General features: G+C 33.4%; 1 long non-coding RNA gene across 1 annotated transcript; it reads left to right on the forward strand.

Moving 5' to 3' along the window:
- The first annotated feature begins 5,875 nt into the window (after window positions 1-5,875).
- Window positions 5,876-8,181, forward strand: LOC149794008 (uncharacterized). Its single transcript, XR_016422919.1, has 2 exons — window positions 5,876-6,011; window positions 7,555-8,181. It is a non-coding gene; the product is annotated as an uncharacterized LOC149794008 (long non-coding RNA).
- The last annotated feature ends 365 nt before the right edge of the window (window positions 8,182-8,546 follow it).

The raw sequence follows: 8,546 nt of genomic DNA on the forward strand, positions 1-8,546 counted from the left end.
GTGGCACGAATACCAACGCTTGAATCTCAGTAGGAAATAGTCATTTCGTGTTATCTGAAGATTTCATTTACCGTAACAAATGAAAACTTATACGAAAATATCAGAAGACATGTATAACCGATATTGCAATTTTTACCTGGTCCTATTGTATCATGTTTGAATATAACGCAGACAAATACTCAGTACGAATGTTCATAGTTTATACATATCTATGAACTGTCAGTATTGTGGGCGAAATGAACCACGGGAATATCAGCTTTATTTACAAATAAAACCATTGTATGCAATGTCCAATGTACTAGTAGCCAGTATGTAAAACCGTGGTCATATTGATTGCAACTTAAATAAACTTAAATGACTGATTATCAAGAAAACAAGAATAAATAATACTAATGTTTGTGCTAATAATTTACAAGTGATATCAAAAAATTAAATATTCGAAGAATCGGACAGGTGAAGTGAAGTGAGGATAACAGCCATCCCCAATGATAATATTTTACCTCCCAACTAATTAGAGTATTACCTTAATTTAGCACACTTGATGCAAAATGCAATGGTAGGTTTCTTACCCATCTATGTTCAGTGACGGTAATACGCCCTTCAGCCAAGGTGTGATGTTGCAATTAGTATGCAATGTGTGTTTCTGACTTTGATGAATATAGATTTATGACAAACCATGTATGGAATGAAAGGGTATTTGCACAGCTTGACGCATGTTGAAGAAAAAGGATAGTTTTTATCAATAAAATCCCCTCCTATGTAAATATTTAAATGTAACAGAGAGAGAGAGAGAGAGAGAGAGAAAGTTCACCTTTCACAAGATAGGTAAATTTGAACTGCACACATGTATACAAATATTAATCCTTTCTATGTTACATAATTGCGGAAATAACATATGAATGTTCACCGTAGGGAAATATAATATTTGGAGTCAAGGATTTGCATTGCTTCAATCCATTATTTCAAAGAATTGCAATTATCTTCTAGCAGTTATTGTTGAAAAATGTGACTAAAAACGGCATCTCAGTGTATTTTGCATGTTATCAAAACTAGTGGAGATTACGTCAGAATAGACAGTGATCTCATACATCGTTTCTGCGTTACCATCAATTTGTCTTTGTTATTTCCATGAATCTATCAATGTCCGTATTGTCCGAACAATTCGTATTAGTTGTGTTGTTTCCTTATATTTGGGCTTGATCACTGTTAGGTTCATAACTTTCATGAAATGTCCTAAAATCTAATCTCTATGTTATTGCATTCTCTGTAGAGATCTAAGTTAAAAGCTGCAGTCTACTGTCATCACTTCGAACTTTGTGACCGTTTTAGATTCTGAAATACTGATGTTGATCCCAGGTCGTATATGGGGTGTAAATCGTCGTTTATGTCTAGCACAACACACAAATAAACATTACTGAGTCCAAAATGAATAAATAAATTCAAACGAAACAAAAACAAAACCAACTCTAGACTATTTTGGAATCATTTGAATCAAGATACGCTTCATTCACAGCAAACGGAACATGTTTTCTTCCTTCCCTAAAACCTTGCATGAATATAATACGGTGATTCTTTATTGAAGCAACCATCCTTTGAATTCTGATAACTATGTTGATGTAGAACGTTCCCGTCTAGGGGAAGACAATTACGACACGGTTTTAACAAAAAATGAAGTGAATCTCAGTTTCCTTACCTAATACCCATTCGCTTTTATCAGCGTACACTTGAAATAATCTTACCATTTCTAACGCATTTGTTCGTAAGTCATCGTTGGTCCTATACGTAAGGCCGATTATAAACGCGACCTAAACAAATAAATTGACATTTCCCTTACGAATACTTTGCGCAAAGTCTTGACTGATGAACTGAACACAACGTCTATGGCTAGACGATTGCAACCGTCTAAGAGAAGGGTGACAAGCAGGATTTGGGAGAAAAATTACTTCACTTACTACAACGTCTATAATTTTCGGGTTTTTGTTGGGAATAAATCTCCGATGTGAAAAGCAGATGTTATTGCCATTTCGTAGATTTGAATAGATAGGTTGATAGTATACATGAACTATTATGAATGTCATTTGTACATAAAATTCGCTCCTTGTTAGGGTTTATTTCGTTTGATTTCAGAAATTAATGATAATATTTGTAATTAACAATACTCTTTCACGATTCAGTAGGGTGTCTGGAGCAACAATGTAATGATATTGAACGTTTTTGTGATACAACTGGTGGATAACATGACAGATAATACAATCATTGTTTTCGAAAACGGGATATATATATTAGAAGAAAACGAAGTTTAGTATTTTCAAACTGTGTGCTTTATTAAACAAAAGTGGGCTTAATTTATTAGCTTAAATTCCTTTATACAATATCAAAGCAGATACTGAAAACTCAGGAAAAGAAAACAGCCACGTTCAGTTTGAATTATCAAGCACAACTTGACCGTTGAAGTGTAGATGATGTTTTCAAAATTGTCGATAACGCGAGAAGAGGAATTATTTGCTGTGAGTCGGAAAATTGCGAATACAGATTTAATAGTGGTTGTGAAACAAAGAAAGGACTGATTTATGAATTATCTGCAGAACACGTTATAGGAAAGAAACAATAATGGATTCAACGGCATTGACTATTTTTGATGATTTAGTACAGCTAATATTATAAAATCGTACGCGTCGGATTAGCTGCAACTTCTTAGATCGTGGACAAATTTGTCATTTTTATAGAGTTAGGGTTCCATTTTACATCAGGTTCATCCCTAGTGTGTGTGGAGTCGTGTTCTGGAAAAAGCAATGGAAACTACCAATACTGTCCAGACTGTCATAAATACGTGACATGCTCCAATAGCTACAAAAATACTTCATGCCTTGCCCAGCAAACATTGTCTGGGATGACAAAATGAAGCAATGCGACTGGAAGTCCGCAACGTGTCAGGTATCACCAACAACAAGAACGTCAATACCATTCAGAAGAACCACACAACGTGTCCGTCCGATGTTAGGTACGATTTCAGTAAAGTATACCGCTGCATCTGCTTATGAGAGAGAAAATTCCCGATCCCTGTCTAACTTAGCAACTTTTATCTATTGGCCATTGGCTTCTGAGATTTCCAGATTTCAAAGTAAATAAATGTTATTGGTTCAGTATAAACCTATTTCCTTTAATTAAAACTATAATAGTATTTATTTGCTCTAATTATACTGTTGTATTAGAATTGGCGTAAATTGCATAAAATTACCATATTTTATTTCAATGAATAAGAATAAGAATACAAATTCTTTATTTCAGACTACAAAGTCCATACCTCTAAATTAAAATATAATTATAAAGTAAAAAAACATTGTCAACATAAAAGAACATATCAGGTCCAACATGATTTTTTTGTAGTATGAATGATTCTATCAGAATTGGAACAAATCATAAACTTTATTGAATTCAATTGCAGAATCGTGTGTTTGGCAACAACGCCCAGTATATTGTGAATAGTAAATTGACTGGCAATGGGACGAAGAAAAGCCAAGAAAAAGGTAAGGAAAATAAAATTGATTCTCTTGGCATCCGGCACGGATTCGGAATTCAAACTATATCATTAGTATAAAAACTGTCTCATTTGACCTCTCTATACAGGAATATGAGGATAGGAACAATTAATCAAATGTTGGCTCCAAGTACAGATGTTAAACTTAATGTAATTTATTCGTGCGTTGTATCGGCAACTGATCCCGTACAGTGCGAGATGACATATTGAATGATATGCGGCAAGAATATCAACAGAGATAATAGATTTTCATAGGATGAACTACGCAATCAAAAACACTGACGGCATACTCAAGTTACGAACACATCATGCCATTAAATTGCTTACTACTTCACAATGCTTTGAAGGGAGATTAAAAATTTACGCTCTGATGTTTTCAAATTCTCTTCCTGATGCGTATGTCGTCTGACTGAGGTCCACTCTTTGCTGTGAAAATTGTCAAACATGACACTTTCGTCTCACTCGAACCAAAACAAACTTCTCTATCAGTGTATCTGGAATCTATATCTGGCGTTTCCTGCGAATATGAATAACTGAGACTTGTTTAGTTTTGTCTAAATTATATTGTACACATTTGTGCTTTCTAAATTCTGTTTTGTATTGTATTCCATCCCTTTGGTAATAATACGAAGCTTGATATCGGAGTCATCTTCTATATATTGAATACGTAAATAAAACTGATTCTCACAAGCATAAGGATTATAGCATTCTTCGTTGCGGATCACTTAGGTTAAAACGTTTCAAAATATAAAGTTTAAATGCATTTTTGATAGTTTTACTCCAACCGAAATTTCAGAAGTGTATCAATGGCATGAATCAAGTGATAGATTGTTCAAATTTACCTACTACATTAAATCCCTATATATTTACCTACATGATCTTAAGCATTTTGAAGTGAATTGTAAACTTTAAACTTAATTCACTGTTACTGGTTTTTATAAGTTACGAGCTATCTTATAATGTTCTAATTTGCAAGGTTCCAAAAGTACGATAAATGTGCAAGTTTTCACGCTATTCAATGTAGATGATCATGTAATTACTATTACCCATCGGGCTAATTTCTGTCTTCTTTCTCGAGAAGAATGTCTATTATGCATGATCTATCTGAAAACTTCAAATTTACATGGTTGATCAAACATTTGCAAAAAATAATATTTCAGTATTAAGCTAATAAACTGTCTAATTTATTCGAGCGGTTCTTGTCTTGCAATAATGTTTATAGCGTTATTGTATTGCAAACTAATACAGAAATAGCTACAAAAGACGCTATTAAAATTAGTATATTTTACAACATAAGGACAAAGTGGCATTGGTCTCTAACGAAAGTAATCAATAATATAATCTACATCAGTTACAGTAAGCGAACGGTTACTGTTATTATAACTTTTAACATTATTGTATCGTTTTTCTGTCTTTATACTCCACTTTAAATATATGTATATGAAAGAAAGAATATCATTGAAACTGTTATTTTTAAGCATGATATACATACAATTCAAGAGAAATGGGCGTTGATGTATTTAGATTTTATTCTATAACTGTCATTCCATTATATTTGGGCGGGTCAAGATGCAGTAAATAGGCTATAAATAATCGTGTATATTCAGTAAAATCATTCTAGGAAAACAGTTAACTTTCCCAAACTCAATGACTTATGAATACGTCAGGGATAAAGTTAATTTACGATTGAAAGTCAGGATTGGATCCCCAATAGATTCGAAATAAACTTATTACGTGCCAGTCCCGCATCCCATGCACTTGTTGTTTGCCTCGACTCCAGATCTCTTGATAATAGATTAATGCTCTAACAGGTTTTCGTTTACAACTCCTTTTCCTTGTATTTTTGCTTTTAATGTTATCTACTACTACCTTGTTATGTGAACAAATTCAAATATGCCATGCAACTATGTAGATAAAAACTTTAAGGTACTAGTTAATAAGGTGTGTTTCGTTTCCATTTGTATAGTGTATTTACATATTCAGCAACAGATAACGATTCTTTAGCGGGAATCTAATACTATGTTATGATAAAATCCACCTTATTTTAAGATCCCCGCTCCTACAGAATCATGTATGTTCAGTGACTGTAATACGACCTTCAGCGAAGGTGCGATGTTGCAATTAGTATGCAGTGTGTGTCGCTAAAGCTCACTTTCTGACATAGATGAATATACATTTATGACAAACCATCTATGGAATGAATGGGTACTTGCAAAGCTTGACGCATGTTGGAGAAAAAGGATAGTTTTTATCAATAAAATCCCTTCCTATGTAAATATGTTAAATTATGCGGCCATTGGTTGGAACTTCTGATGATAATGCTATATAAGGAAGATAGAAGCAAAATCTTTGATAGACGTTTTCCAGATATAAAACTAAACAGGTGGCAGTTCGCACATTTTAGAGATGAGAGCGTTCGTCCTTTTTGTCTTGACCATACTGGCAACTCTGCCATCAACCTACTGCTCTACACGTAAGATTTTTCTTTATTTTCGTCTTTGCTTTATAATGGTTTACTAAATTTACGCAACCACATTTACAAACTAATGTACGTATGTTTTCATTATGAGATATTATTGTACATCTCTTTGTAAAATTGAATATCTTAAATTTTGTACATTAAAGGAGATTTTTAACAAGTATTATTTAACTATTTATTAATTTTGTGGCAACGAAAGAATGTGACAACAGTTTAAAGCACCAGTAATATAGGAAATACATTTTTGATATAAATAATTTGATTACTTTTGGGGTTTTCATTGTCTCCCTGGTAACAAGCTGAAAAAATCGAAAACATTTTAAAAATCTTGGTTGCACATAATACCTTATGCTATAGAAAGAGAACATTGTAATTAAGTAGTTGTCTAAAAATATAAAAACCTAAAAATTTTAATTGACGAATCAGATCTCCTTTTAGTTATTAAATACAATCTGAGTACATTGTTGAATTGTATGATTGCTTTAACATCGAAAGGTCTTGCCGGAAGTTAGAACATCAGATTAAACAGTTAAAGAGATGTTTAAACTAGAATTCGCGCACTTTTCCATCTGCTTCTTACCCCCAGAAATTTTAAAACTAAAAAGATATAAAAAATATACCAAACGCAGTCGTTTCTGTCATAAGTTTATGAGTTCTAATCTGAATGTTGCCAGGGGTTCCCAAACATTGTCAACGTGTTGTCGTTTCTTTAGTGATACGGTCGCCATATTTTCAAGCAACATATGTGATATAGTTCAGCAACTTTGATAATCTCAATAATTTATTAATTTGTGAGTTAACATCTCTATGAACACATACATACAGGAGTTCCACTTTTTATTTATTAAATTTCTTTTGAAATACTAAAACTGGAACTAGCAAATGTCTACGTAAATAGACGATTCTAGTAACCAGCAGAAGACAGTGAGTAATCTGTCTGCTTCTTTACATCGTAAGCTTCCGTTTAATTTGAAACGCCAATAAGCTGACGGTGTTAAGGACACCCACCACTGGCGACAATCACGTTAGAAAATATAAACTGTTGAATGAAATGACTAAATTTTGCGCATAACAAACAAACGAGGGGAGTATGAGAATGCTCTAATAGCAATTAATATAAGATTATAGTGTCTTTAAGCACCATATTATACCAAGTAAAGATGCTGTTGTATTGTTTATCTTTTCATTAGTAGTCCTTTGCTATGACAAATTATTTAAGATACATAAAATCGATGTTTGTCTCTTTAATTATATTATCCTCCGAGCTATGTCTTTTTATTGGTCACAGAAATATAATATACTGTAATGTTATTTGTAGGTTGTGTGGACTCCTGTGTTGGAGTGAAAGATGGAAACTACCAATACTGTCCAGTTTTGTTTTTATGTATGCTTTTACCAAGGCAAAATACTTCAGGTCCACGAAAATGATATTTGTTACATCAAGTTGTATTTTCCTCTGCTATATCTTTGGCAGTGAGATAAAATATAAGGACATTTTTGGCAGTATAAAACTACTAGATCTTCTTGTTATTTACAGGCTGTGTGAACTCCTGTGTTGGGGTATCAGATGGAGACTACCAATACTGTCCAGATTGTCACAAGTATGTGTCCTGCAGTAATGGAGATAAGTACATCATGCCGTGCCCTGCCAACCTTGTATGGGATGATTGGCACAAAAAATGCGAGTGGAGGTCATTAACATGCTCGTGAAATTAACTGCCATCATTTCCAGAACAGAGGCTATACGATTTACATTGCTTAACAAGTTTCTGTTTCTGAACTGCGTTCGACTTTCTGATGTTAGACGTTTGTTTGTCTGGCATACTGCTTGGCTTTTACTAGTACTCTCGTCTTAATGGATGATTCTTTGTGTTCAGCTTGTGCCCCTTTAATATGTGTATGTTTATTGTACATAGAACCAGATAACGTCAGAAACATCTGCCTAATTTAACTGAACACGGATAAGTAGTGGGAGGCCGTAGTTTGTGATGCCTGCTTAACGTGTGTTCTGAATAGCAACTATAGGTATCTTTCTTATAATTAAATTTAAATGTCTCCGTGCTATTTAGAGCTTATCTTGTAAAGTCAGTGAAACCGTGTTGATACTTCATTAGCTAAATAAATATGGTGTAAAACCGAACAAATTAAACTAAGCTTCCTCAAACCTGATATTTAAAAATTCTCTCTTAAAATAAAGCAACAGTTTCATGATTTTTCGAATATGTATGTTTTATCAATTTGAATATCTTAGACGATTATATTAAAACGAGTGCATTGTTTTACAATTATCTTTGTTGTGTTTTCCTTATTATTTACTAGAGAATGAATAGGACTAATTGTTCCCATCTGACATTTCTAGCACAATCTGTCAATAGGTAGGTAGAGGATTAGACGTACAGACATATTTTCGGCAATATGTCATATGTGCAATAAATGGCACACAAGATTTATGATATTATGAAATGTGTCTCCTCTTAAACTACTTGGTAGAAATTCATGCAACCCTGTAATTAGGTTGGTCTTGGGAAA

Source organism: Sinohyriopsis cumingii, chromosome 8, assembly GCF_028554795.1.
Source record: "Sinohyriopsis cumingii isolate HCF-2022 chromosome 8, ASM2855479v2, whole genome shotgun sequence".
Lineage (NCBI taxonomy): Eukaryota > Metazoa > Mollusca > Bivalvia > Unionida > Unionidae > Sinohyriopsis > Sinohyriopsis cumingii.